At 43.6% G+C, this 14,445-nt stretch overlaps 1 protein-coding gene across 1 annotated transcript in view; it reads left to right on the forward strand.

Annotated features, from left to right (window-relative positions):
• The window catches only part of LOC124712327, a 1,282,739-nt gene that overhangs the window by 173,172 nt on the left and 1,095,122 nt on the right, over positions 1–14,445 (forward strand). The gene's annotated exons all lie outside the window — the stretch shown is intronic.

The following is a 14,445-nucleotide window of genomic DNA, read 5'->3' on the forward strand; positions in this document are numbered from 1 at the left end:
AGCAGGATTCTAACCTGCGACCGGAGCGGTCGCGCGGTTCCAGACTGAAGTGCCTAGAACCGTCGCTGTCTAAAATCGCGGATTTTCGCCGACGTCTGTTATGGAGCATGTGGCGAGGAATAGTTAACACTGCTTGCTTTATTGACCAATAATAACTACATTTGTCTCATTTCAATCCTCCTTTCCCGTTAAGGTTGGCCGGCCTCAGTGGCCGAGCGGTTCTAGGCGCTACAGTCAGGAACCGCGCGACCGCTACGGTCCTACCTCAGCATTGGAGGACTGACCAGGCATCGAGTGGTCATACAAGATGGGGCCAGACCACATCCCACCAAAGAGGTGTTTTGCTTTCTTCATGAATATTTCGGGTCGCAATGTGACTCCTTGTGACTACTTTTGGTGGGGCACATTGAAAGACACATTCTACCAAATCCATCCCACTATGTTATAAGAGATTGAATTGGTGAATTGTGTGGCATCTGAATCCGTTTCCATTGGGACATTACAGGATATGGTGGGAAATATCGTTGTTCATTTGCGCCATCTCCATACTGCGAGTGATAGAAATTTTGAAAATACTGGAATGTGATTGCAAAGAACGCTTGCGTCAGTTTAATTGTACTCACCAACACTGTACAAGTGCCATATGTTAGCAGCATTTCAGACGCTTTCAAAACTTTTGTATAAACTTCTTACAACTTTGACAATAAACATACCTTTCGTTGCACTCCTCTATCAATCTCAGTTTTTAAGATGTTTCATTTTGAAATTGGGGATTCCGTCGCTGGACAACATGTATATATGTACTGAAGTGAATAAGACAATTTCAAGACAATTTTAGTTAAGCATCATCAAAAGGAAACAGTTTTCAGTACTTCCTGAGACGAATTACGTTAGTGTTGCGAGGAGGTGGAGTATCGGGTATTACGTAGAACTCGTGTTTTAACAAAATATACACAAGAGCCAAAGAAACTGGTACACCTGCCTAATATAGTAAGAGCCCTCACGAGCATGCGGAAGTGCCGCAACACGACGTGGCGTGGACTCTACTAATGTCTGAAGTAGTTCTGGAGGGAACTGACACCATGAATCCTGCAGGACTGTCCATAAATCCATAAGAGTACAAGAGGGTGGAGATATTTTCTGAAGAGCACATTGCAAGGCGTCCCAGATATTCTCAATAATGATCATGTCTGTGGAGTTTGGTGGTCAGTGGAAGTGTTTAACCTCAAAAGAGTGTTCCTGGAGCCACTCTGTAGCAATTCTGGATGTGTCGGTGTCACATTGTCCTGCTGGAATTCCCAAGTCTGTTGGAATGCACTTAATGGATACCGGTGATCAGACAGGATGCTTACATACATGTCATCAGCCAGAGTCATATCTAGATGTATCAGGGGTCCCATGTCATTCCAATTGCACATGCCCCACACCATTACGTCTGTAATGAGGGGTGGCTTCCCACCTCTACGACGTCTGGACGTGGTTTCATCTTGGTTTCGTTAAGTGTTTAAGACACGCATGCCTTTCCCATTATACACATTGGCAGCACGCTCACTGATACTACTTGAGCCAGCAGTCTTCCCTTGCCAGGTGACGCTGCTATCGACTGGACGGGCTTACACTGATAGTAGGTCGGTGGTCATAATGTTTTGCTGATCAGCGTATAACTGATCCGCCTCGACGGGCAATGAGTCCACTATTCACAGTGCAGATGTGCAGTTACGTTCGATCTCCAGTAGGAATCTAAAAATTAGCGAGCATGGAAGACGTGTACGGGGACAGTGGATAGATGGCGCTAGGTATGAGTGCGTGTCGGCCGAGAGCATCCCGGAATAGTTCGCGCATTTGCGATAAAGAAATGTGTCCGGATGATGCAGTGGTTAACGCAACTGCCTAATAAGCATCACCGTTGATTGTGTAAAAGTCCCGATTGAGCTGATATTCTTTCCTTCTCTTTCCTTTCTTCCGTCGCCTGTCCATCTTCAATTTGCATAAAACTGCATTGCTGGTTAAAAACAGATTCTCACAAATACAGTCTGATTTTGGATTTAACTAGCAAATCCAGTAACGCTTCGCAATTGCTATACATGAGTTGGAAATGGATAAAATTCCTCATTTCCTTCTCCTTTCTCTCTCTGTCCATCTCCTCTTTCCCCTTTCTCTGATCTTGATCTTTGTTTGTTTTTATTGCCAAGCTGCGCGGAGTGGCCGCGTGGTTTGAGGCACCATGCCACCGATTGTGCGGCCGCTCGCGCCGGAGGTTCGAGTCCTCCCTCAGGCATGGGTGTGTGTGTTGTTCTTAGTATAAGTTAGTTTAAGTATTGTGTAAGTTTAGGGACCGATGACCTCAGCAGTTTGGTCCCTTAGGTATTCACACACATTTTTTTTTTATTGCCAACGAAATATTGATTGGGAATTGAAGTCACTTAAAAAAGAATACGTAAATGGGTTGGGATCATTGGTATACAGGGTATGAGAGACCTCTCATGCTGCTAGATCTATGAGGATAGCAGTTAAAGTATTTCGCTTAGTTTTAATGTGTGAACGGGTAGGATTACAAAGTATCGGACGATTCATATTCTGTAGTAATAATTATAAGCTGATAAGCTATAAATATAACATTGCGATTTGCTGTCCACCTATTTAGCTGAGTGGTAACGTGCTTGCTTAGATGCAACAAGCCAGGTTTCGATTCCCGGACGGGTTGGAGATTTTCTCCGCCCGTGGACTGGGTGTTGTGTTGTCCTCCTCCTCATCATCTCACCATCACCGACGCGCAAATCGCCCAATGTTGTGTCACCTGAAGATTTTCACTCGGTGGCCGACTTTCCCCAGACGGGATCTCCCGGCCAATAATGCTACACGATAATTTCATTTTTTCCCCTATTTCCTGTTAAAACCGAATGCGAGGAAAAACAGTATATATGGAGAAAAAAATTGTCTAATAGTTTAATCGACCTACTATTATTGTTAAAAGTGACTGCGAGAAAGAAATTGAAATCGCTCATTTATTACAACACAGCATTTTTCTTTTCACAGTCGGCTTTAACAGAAAAATATCTACACTCCTGGAAATGGAAAAAAGAACACATTGACACCGGTGTGTCAGACCCACCATACTTGCTCCGGACACTGCGAGAGGGCTGTACAAGCAATGATCACACGCATGGCACAGCGGACACACCAGGAACCGCGGTGTTGGCCGTCGAATGGCGCTAGCTGCGCAGCATTTGTGCACCGCCGCCGTCAGTGTCAGCCAGTTTGCCGTGGCATACGGAGCTCCATCGCAGTCTTTAACACTGGTAGCATGCCGCGACAGCGTGCACGTGAACCGTATGTGCAGTTGACGGACTTTGAGCGAGGGCGTATAGTGAGCATGCGGGAGGCCGGGTGGACGTACCGCCGAATTGCTCAACACGTGGGCCGTGAGGTCTCCACAGTACATCGATATTGTCGCCAGTGGTCGGCGGAAGGTGCACGTGCCCGTCGACCTGGGACCGGACGGCAGCGACGCACGGATGCACGCCAAGACCGTAGGATCCTACGCAGTGCCGTAGGGGACCGCACCGCCACTTCCCAGCAAATTAGGGACACTGTTGCTCCTGGGGTATCGGCGAGGACCATTCGCAACCGTCTCCATGAAGCTGGGCTACGGTCCCGCACACCGTTAGGCCGTCTTCCGCTCACGCCCCAACATCGTGCAGCCCGCCTCCAGTGGTGTCGCGACAGGCGTGAATGGAGGGACGAATGGAGACGTGTCGTCTTCAGCGATGAGAGTCGCTTCTGCCTTGGTGCCAATGATGGTCGTATGCGTGTTTGGCGCCGTGCAGGTGAGCGCCACAATCAGGACTGCATACGACCGAGGCACACAGGGCCAACACCCGGCATCATGGTGTGGGGAGCGATCTCCTACACTGGCCGTACACCACTGGTGATCGTCGAGGGGACACTGAATAGTGCACGGTACATCCAAATCGTCATCGAACCCATCGTTCTACCATTCCTAGACCGGCAAGGAAACTTGCTGTTCCAACAGGACAATGCACGTCCGCATGTATCCCGTGGCACCCAACGTGCTCTAGAAGGTGTAAGTCAACTACCCTGGCCAGCAAGATCTCCGGATCTGTCCCCCATTGAGCATGTTTGGGACTGGATGAAGCGTCGTCTCACGCGGTCTGCACGTCCAGCACGAACGCTGGTCCAACTGAGGCGCCAGGTGGAAATGGCATGGCAAGCCGTTCCACAGGACTACATCCAGCATCTCTACGATCGTCTCCATGGGAGAATAGCAGCCTGCATTGCTGCGAAAGGTGGATATACACTGTACTAGTGCCGACATTGTGCATGCTCTGTTGCCTGTGTCTATGTGCCTGTGGTTCTGTCAGTGTGATCATGTGATGTATCTGACCCCAGGAATGTGTCAATAAAGTGTCCCCTTCCTGGGACAATGAATTCACGGTGTTTTTATTTCAATTTCCAGGAGTGTTAATTGTTGTTTAAAAAAATTATGGTCTATGTCAGTCTGAATTTTTACTAGACTATCATGTAAAAATTTGAAGTAAGTCGGTCAAGAACTTTCTTAGTTATTTTGGTGACAACGTTGAGCAACGACTTGTCCTTCGTAGTGCAGATTAAAATGTAATTTGTGAAGCGCGCAATATTTGTTATGTGCAGTGATACAGACAATTTTTCACTTAAAATAAATTATTCTTTTTGAGTTATTACCATAATTATTACATTTTTTGACTCGTTTGGAAGGAGAACAGCCCGGGAACGATGTCTCGTTTCCAACTTGACTGTGCTTACGCCTCTTTTCATTAGTTATCTGAAATAGGCATATAATCATCAGCATTTCCACATTTGGAAAGCTTACATTCTCTTCTTGTGCGGGTTGTTTTTCGTCAACATTTCGGTTTCATATAAAGTTACACTCTAAACAAATGCTTTCAGAAATTAAATTCAAATGGCTCTAAGCACTATGGGACATAACATCTGAGGTCATCAGTCTCCTAGACTTAAAACTAGTTGAACCTAATTAACCTAAGGACATCACACACATCCATGCCCGAGGCAGGATTCGAACCTGCGACCGTAGCAGCAACGCGGTTCCGGATTGAAGCGCCTAGAAACGCTCGGCCAACGCGGCCCAACATTTAAATTTATAATGTATGTAACATATTTCTCCTATTCACGTCTTTTTATTGCTAGTCTGCGGTTTATATAGTCTTAGCGTCTGCCGTCGTCAATTATTTTGCTGTCCAAAGCGCAAAGTTCGTATACTACTTTTAGCGTCTCCTTTCCTAACCTATTATCCTCAGCATCACCCGACTTAATTCGACTACATTTCATTATCTTGTCTTGCTTTTATTTATTTTTATCTTATGCCTCTTTTCTAGACACTATCCATTTAGTTTGCCTCGTCTTCGATGCCTAAAAACTGTCAAAAATGTAATGTTATCAGCAGACCTCATAAAGTTTTTATTTATTCTTCGTGAACTTCAATTTGCATGTCATATTTCTCGTTTGTCTATTTTGCTGCTTGCTCAGTGTAGAAATTACACAGGCTACAACCGTGTCCCATTCGCTTCTGAAGTACGGCACTGCTTCACTTTCATAGCCTTCGACGCTTATAACCACCATATGGTTTCTATACAGGTTACGGATAACTTCTTGCTCCCTGCATTTTATCCCTTCTATCTTAATAATTGCAGTGCTCTATGGAATCACTATTCTCAAAAGCTTCCTCTAAATCAATGGTCGTCAACCTGGTCCCTACCGCTCACTCGTGGCTGTTGCAACTTTCATGGTGGGCGGTAGGCGGCACGAATTTTAAAAACATTTTCATTAGGTTTTCATAAAATTTTGACATCACGTGTGTAGTACGCAGTTATTATTATGTATATGCTTTAACTTGTTGTAATTCTGCTTTATAAAGTTACTTCCCTACTTTATAGGTAACTGGTACTGTGGAAACGGTGGACGGTTAGCAAATTTTCTATTAACAGATGTACAAAAATGGCCGTTAGGTAAGAAAGGTTGACTACCTCTGCGGTAAGTCTACGAGGGCATGCTGAAAAATAATGCCTCTGCATTTTTTATTCTGTTCTCAGTATCGGTTGGGGTATTATATGTCACAAATACTTTATTACTCGGTCGACTTTCCCGCTTTGTTGACGCAAGTAACAACCCTCTCCCATTAGAGGGTTCCCAAATCTAGCGTGTAATATGGATGGTGTGTAACGTAACTACGTTGATGAGCCAAAACATTTTGATCACCTGCTTAATAGCTTGTTTGCCCCTCTTTGACACGAAATACATCACTGATTCTGCGTATCAGGGATCCGACAATTTGTTGGTAGGTTTGTCGAGGTTTGCGACATTAAATGTCAACGCACAGGTCATGCAATTTGCGTAAATAACGGGCCGCTGATTTGCGTACGCGGTGATGGCACCCTATAGCGAGCCTAATGGGTTTCATAGGATTTACATCAGGTGAATTTGGTCGCGGAGACATCAACGTGAGTTCACTATAATGGTCCTCAAACCACTGTAGCACGATTATGACTCCCAGACACGGACAGCTAAACTGCTGAAATACGACACCGCCGTCGGCAAAGACGTCAAGCATGATGGGATGCAGGTGTTAGCATGATTACTACCACTGATCCCATGCAAGCGCAGGAGAATGTCTTCCATAGCATAAGACTGCTCCCACCAGCTTGCGCCCGTGACGCACTCCACGTTTTGAGCCGTCGTTCACCTCGATGACGGCGTTCGTGAAGGCGACCAGCGACCTAGAGTAGCAAAAATGTGATTCACCCGAAGACCCGACACGGTTCCATTGGTCGGCAGTCGAATGCCGATGATCCTGTGCCCACTGCAATCTTAACTGACGACGTCTTTGGATTAACATATGGTCTGCTCCGTGTTCTACAATGAACAGCGAACGGTGTGCTCAGAAACACGTGTGCGTGCACCAGCATAGTGCTCTTTCGGCAGAAATGCCATAGATCACCATCTATATTACTTTACAGAGCAGACAAGTCTCCGATCCCCACGTTCTGTGAAGAGTCGTGGACGTCGAACAATTTAGCGCCTGTTGGTAGTTTCACTGTCCTTCCACCGCTTTCTGTAGATACTGACGACGATAGCAAGTGAACATTCGACACATTCGAACGTGTTTTCGAGATAGTTGTTCACTGGCTCTGGGCAATAATAATCTGCCCTTTGTCAAAGCCGCTTATCTCAGTGGATTTCCCCATTTACAGCCCATATCTTCGCTAGGGTGATACCTTGTCCGTGTCTGCTCCGCTTACATAATTTTGCTATCGCATCATGTTCACGCTATGCCACCAGGCGGCATCCAACGTCACGATTGCAGTGTTCATAATGTTTTAGCTTATCAGTGTATACCGATGCGTAAGAAACAGAGTGCTGTAATCGAGTTTTGAAGTCGAAGATTTCGTCCATCCCATGCTTCACCACGACAGTGCCGGCCCTCACACGAGCACTGCGGCCTCTGTAACAATCCGGCGCCTCGAGTCTACTGCCATCAATCATCCTCCGTATAGTCCTCACTTGACACTATAAGATTTTCATGTTTCCAGAACTTAAGGGACACTTTCGAAGATTTCACTTTGAAAACGTCGATGCGGTGCAAACGGAGGAGGTGAGCTTGTGGCTTCGTCACGAAAGTCAAACAACTTACGCTATCAGCAAACTGCTCTCTCGTTGGTATAAATGTGTTCGTAGCCAGGGCGACTATGTTGATAAATAAATGTGTAGACATTTAGAATAAATACACACTATATACGAGGGTCACTCCAAAAGAAATGTACACTTTTTTTTTAAATTCATCTTTTATTCTACATGTTTGAAAGTTTTACAGTGTGTAGATACATCCTTTAGGAACAGTATTTTCATTTCTCCACATAATTTCCATCCTTCTCAACTGCCTTACGCCATCTTGGAACCAGCGCCTGTATACCCACACGGTAAAATTCTGGACCAACCTGTTGGAGCCACTGTTTGGTAGCGTGCAGAAGGGAGTCATCATCTTCAAACCTTGTTCCACAAAGAGAGTCTTTCAGTTTCCCAAAGAGATGATAGTCACATGGAGCCAGGTCAGGACTGTAAGGCGGATGTTTCAGTGTTGTCCATCCGAGTTTTGTGATCGCTTCTATGGTTTTTTGAATGACATGTGGCCGTGCGTTGTCGTGCGACAGCAAAACGTCCTACTTTTGCCGATGTGGTCGAACACGACTCAGTCGAGCTTGAAGCTTCTTCAGTGTCGTCACATGTGCATCAGAATTTATGGTAGTTCCACTTGCCATGATGTTCACAAGCAAGAGTCCTTCGGAATCGAAAAACGCCGTAGCCATAACTTTTCCAGCAGAAAGTGTGGTTTTGAATTTTTTTTTCCTTGGGTGAATTTGCATGATGCCACTCCACTGATTGCGTCTTCGTCTCTGGTGAAAAATGATGGAGCCATGTTTCATCACCAGTCACAATTCTTCCAAGAAATTCATCTCCACCATTCTCACACTGTTCAAAAAGTTCATACCTTTTTCTTGTTTCTTTGCGAGCCACTGTCAACATCCTGGGAACCCACCTGGCACAAATCTTTTGTAACGCCAATACTTTCAGTATTCTGCAAACACTTCTTCCCCTATCTCAACGTAGCATGACTATTCGTTCACTGTGATGCGTCTGTCAGCATTCACCAATTCGTTAACTCTCTTCACATTATCTGGAGTGTGTGCAGTACGAGGCCTGCCACTGCGAGGACAATTCTCAATATTACCGTGCCCGCTTTCATCACATAACCTGCTTGCCCACCGACAACTGTACTGCGATCGACAGCAGCATCTCCATACACCTTTTTCAACATCTTGTGGATGCTTCCCACTGTCTCGTTTTCACAGCACAGGAATTCTATGGCAGCACGTTGCTTCTGACGAACCTCAAGTGTAGCAGCCATCTTGAAGACAGGCTGTGACGGCGCCACTCACGGGAACAGATTGAACTAAGTTTGAAAACAAGCGGGAAGGATGTATCTACACTCTGTAAAACTTTGACACATGAAGAATGAAAACTGTATTTTTACAAAAATAGTGTGCATTTCTTTTGGAGTAACCATTGTAATAAAATTTGTTGTACTTTTAAAAGCTTTAAGAGTTTTCAAATAAAAAAATTCGGAGACAATACTTTTCAGTACGCTCTCGTACAGTTCTATAAATGTGTGTTTTGTTGTTCTTCAATCTATCGTCTAAAATAAATCGCAGAATCAGTACTGCCGCTGGTGCTGATATAGTTCTCTGGAATTGAAACTTATTTCCACCAGTCACTGTATGTCTTGAAAAATGATAGATTAGAATGAAAAAAAAAGTGTACGTCTGAGGCCACTGAAGGTGCTGGTAAATAAACTGAACGAAACACGAATATCGAAATGTATTTATTCAACATGTATACTCAGAACAGTTTGTGTCTTGAGTTCGTTTTGTGCAAGTGTGTCAGCTCTTTACATTGTTTTTCGAAATGCAGATTCTAATCGGAAATGAGTTTACGTCACGGGTTGTCGCTCGCGACCAGTGTTGTGGGACTACTGCCGGTGTGACGGAGAGCAGTGGTGACTGCGATATGTGTAAAGTGAAGCGGTCAAGCGGTCAATGGAGCGGCTGAATGAGGAGGGGGAGAGCTCGCGTCCCGCCCGGCAACAGCTGGTCGCACAGCTATCGATTCCTGCGCGCCGCAGCCGCGGCCGCCGCCGTCCAATCAAGGCCATCCCTCTGCCTCTTCCTCCACGTCTCTGACGCTGTGCGAAACTCTTTGTCAGTTCCGCCAAGAGGTTCAAGGCAGAAACCCAGCGGGCATTATGAAGAAAAACTTGACTTTGAACTGCTGGAGAACCGATTTATAAGCCGCTGCAGTCGTCCAAATTCTTGTTCCCACTCTCTCTGTTTCTTCCCCAGTTCTTACGAAATGTATTATCGATTTTCTTTTTTAATAGCTAAGCGTTCTATCCCCATCGAGAATCAGAATTAGCTCAGTCGGAAATAGACGGGAAGCAAGTGGCCACTGTCCGTAAACTACGTGTTAAACAAGAAAAGAGAAGGTAGCTTTAACCATACAGAAGATGTCTTTTAAATATTCCTGCTGAAGAAAAGAATACTCTACCAATGAGCTATTGAGGATGTGATGTTAATAGCTAAACGTTCTGTCCCCATCGAGAATCAGAATTAGCTCAGTCGGAAACTGACGGGAAGCAAGTGGCCACTGTCCGTTCAATGGAACTATTCCGACATTGGCCAGAAGGGATTTAAAGAAATCGCGGAAAATTTACGTCTAGATGCTTAGACGACAATTTAAATCCGAATCCTTGCGAATAAAAGGGTATAAATTAGTAAAATACAGTGGGAAGTGAGTTCATTCTGTGACGACATCCCAGTGACGTATCTAATGACCAGGACACAACTAAATTTAAAAACCTCATTCGACCAGCATCTTCTAACCAAACGCTCCTTCTGGAGTCTTCAGATTTCTCAGAAAAATCTTCTTCGCACCAAGCTGACATATGCAAGGTTTGGAGTAATCTGATACCTAAATTTTCTATCTGGAGAGCATGACGAGATTTTACATTGATAGTATTGTTTTACGGTTTCTTTCGAATTAGTCACTCAGTCAGAACGTCCAAAGTGTAATGTTTCATTCAGAAGAAGCAGTTCACAATGACAACAAAATATTCTTACTGAGTATGTAAATTCTGTATGGTGACATCTTAATCCGTGTGAATGTCTGTCTGGTGTGGCTTTATGCTTACTGGTGGCTTCGTGTAACCGTTAGGTGTAACTATGCAAAACTTTCGAAGTCTGGAGATCCTTTGTACATAGTGGTGTAAGCTACTTGCTTTCTTTGTCAAGCCCACATATCAGATCTTCTAAATGTGATTCTTGTATAAACTTTATGCGTATTCTTTAGCTTTGCACTTATGATGCAAAACATTTTTTAATATTTTGGGAATAATAAATCGCAATTCATATCACGCTGGAATTACAGCGATATCAACTGTTGTGAACATTTTTACTGAAGACACTGCAATATTTCGAAAACTACACATCGGATCAAAAAAGTTGTAAGTCCAGTTTGGTTGTCAAGGAGAGGGGCATCCAAGGATATCACATTCGACCAGCTACCCCATTTCTTGCATGGGTGCTGGGGGATGGGGGGGGGGGGGGGGGCAACTTAGAAATCTTCAATGGCAACACCTCTTTTTTATTGCAAATTACGATCCTAAGACAAAATCTACATACGTTTTGCCTGTAGCATTTTCTTCGTTTCGCCACAGATGACGCTGTAAGCGGAGCAATAGAAATGGGTACACAATCGTAATTTACTCACTAGCCCTTGAATATCCAGTGACACGTGGGACCCCACCTCCATGCTGCGATGGTAAAACAGCCTAGCATCTCATAACTTCCAATTGGAAACCCCATTCGCAACGTTGTATTCCTCCGACATATCGAACAGGGGACTACTCGAAGCGCGACAGTGGCCGTGTAGCGAACTACGATGTATCACAAAAGGCAATACACTACGACTGGAGTCCAAGTGTCGTACAGGCTTAGAACAGATAGCGGCTCTCAACATTACAATACTTCCACAGTTTTATTGCCTGTGCAACTACCTATCATTTGTAGAACAGACGTGCAAGTGGGCGATGAATGTTGCAACCACAGAAGAAAAAATTTAAATGATCGTGATTGATGGAGAATGTAGGAGAAATGTTGAGACTGCTGTTGACTTGTACGCCAAGCGTTTTCCAGAGAAAGCTTGCTCTCATTCGTTCCATTACAAGGTTGTGAACGTCTTTATGTCTGATGGCAACGTACAGACCTGCGAAAGGAAACGAAGCAAACGTGCTACAGGAGAAGTTAATGAAATAGCTGTACTAGCGGAAATGCACCACAACCCACGAATAGGCGGCCGGCAATTGCACCGCGGTTCCGGTATGTCTGTTGGTGGTATTGTCACAATACTGCAGCGTCATAAGTATCACCCGTACCACGTGTCACTGCAAGTACTTCATGGCGTCGATTTCCAAAACCGGGTAGTGTTTTGTGAATGAGTCCGTCAACAAATGTTATTATAGGCTTACGTATGAAATTTGATAGTAACCTATGCATTTCAGTGAAGTTAGTGAAATAAAGACATTCAGAGAACACCGTTATTTTGCAGATAAGAAGGCTGTTCTTGTACTTTTGAAATATGATGTTATATAATTATTTTACTATACTTGTGGCAGACATGATTTACTCATTATTTTATTTTGTGCTGTTTCCATTGAATTTAAATAAAGCCTGAAAATTTGACAAAACCTAGTGTTCTTGCGCTTAACTATTTCTTTATTTTTTTGTTGTTGCGGAAATTACGTTTTACTTCATGAACTTCAGAGTACTACAGGCGATTTAAGGAAATGAAATTGATGAATTAAGTTTCTGCCCATATTATTGTAGTTTTTTCTTAAAATTGTGGTTATCAGCCTTTTGGAATGTATTATCAATCCTAACATGTTACACTGCGTAAAATAAAATTATGATTAACAGTAAAGCTCTTAATTTCACACTTGACTCATATGAGATCTGGTTAGAGGGTATGGGAGAGTAATTATTATTGTTGGGCTTTCCTTAGATAATGCAGATTGTATATAGAGTTGAGCAACTTTAAGTATTCCATAAAGAGAGTATCTCTGAAGATTTGTAAATTGCTAGTTGAATATTAGCTGTTAATAGAATTGTAGCACTCTGTTTCTATGAATTATGTTTACCTTAATTCTGTGTCGTTATTTAAAGTCTTTAGACTGGTATCATGCTGACATGTTGTTGTTGTTGTGGTCTTCAGTCCTGGGACTGGTTTGATGCAGCTCTCCATGCTACTCTATCCTGTGCAAGCTTCTCATCTCCCAGTACGTACTGCAACCTACATCCTTCTGAATCTGCTTAGTGTATTCATCTCTTGGTCTCCCTCTACGATTTTTACCCTCCAAGCTGCCCTCCAATACTAAATTAGTGATCCCTTGATGCCTCAGAACATGTCCTACCAACCGGTCCATTCTTCTTGTCAGGTTGTGCCATAAACTCCTCTTCTCCCCAATTCTGTTCAATACCTCCTCATTAGTTATCTGATCTACCCATGTAATCTTCAGCAATCTTCTGTAGCACCACATTTCGAAAGCTTCTATTCTCTTCTTGTCCAAACTATTTATCGTCCATGATCACTTCCATACATGGCTACACTCCATAAAAATACTTTCAGAAACGACTTCCTGACACTTAAATTTATACTCAATGTTAACAAATTTCTCTTCTTCAGAAACACTTTCCTTGCCATTGCCAGTATACATTTTATATCCTCTCTACTTCGACCATCATCAGTTATTTTGCTCCCCAAATAGCAAACTCCTTTACTACTTTAAGTGTCTCATTTCCTAATCTAATTCCCTCAGCATCACACGACTTAATTCGACTACATTCCATTATACTCGTTTGGCTTTTGTTGATGTTCATCTTATATCCTCCTTTCAAGACACTGTCCATTCCGTTCAACTGGTCTTCCAAGTCCTTTGCTGTCTCTGACAGAATTACAATGTCATCGGTGAACCTCAACGTTTTTATTTCTTCTCCATGGACTTTAATACTTACTCCGAATTTTTCTTTTGTTTCCTTTACTGCTTGCTCAATATACAGATTGAATAACATCGGGGAGAGGCTACAACCCTGTCTCACTCCCTTCCCAACCGCCGCTCCCTTTCATGCCCCTCGACTCTTATAACTGCCATCTGATTTCTGTAGAAATTGTAAATAGCCTTTCTCTCCCTGTATTTTACCCCTGCCACCTTCAGAATTTGAAAGAGAGTATTCCTGTCAGCATTGTCAAAAGCTTTCTCTAAATCTACAAATGCTAGAAACATAGGTTTGCCTTTCCTTAATCTTTCTTGTAAGATAAGCCGTAAGGTCAGTATTGCCTCACGTGTTCCGATATTTCTACGGAATCCAAACTGATCTTCCCCAAGGTCGGCTTCTACTAGTTTTTCCATTCGTCTGTAAAGAATTTGCGTTAGTATTTTGCAGCTGTGGCTTATTAAACTGATTGTTCGGTAATTTTCACATCTGTCAACACCTGCTTTCTTTGGGATTGGAATTATTATATTCTTCTTGACGTCTGAGGGTATTTCGCCTGTCTCATACATCTTGCTCACCAGATGGTAGAGTTTTGTCAGGACTGGCTCTTCCAAGGCCGTCAGTAGTTCTAATGGAATGTTGTCTACTCCGGGGGCCTTGTTTCGACTCTGGTCTTTCAGTGCTCTGTCAGACTCTTCACGCAGCATCATATATCCCATTTCATCTTCATCTACATTCTCTTCCATTTCCAGAATATTGTCCTCAAGTACGT

Source organism: Schistocerca piceifrons, chromosome 8, assembly GCF_021461385.2.
Source record: "Schistocerca piceifrons isolate TAMUIC-IGC-003096 chromosome 8, iqSchPice1.1, whole genome shotgun sequence".
Classification (NCBI taxonomy): Eukaryota; Metazoa; Arthropoda; class Insecta; order Orthoptera; family Acrididae; genus Schistocerca; species Schistocerca piceifrons.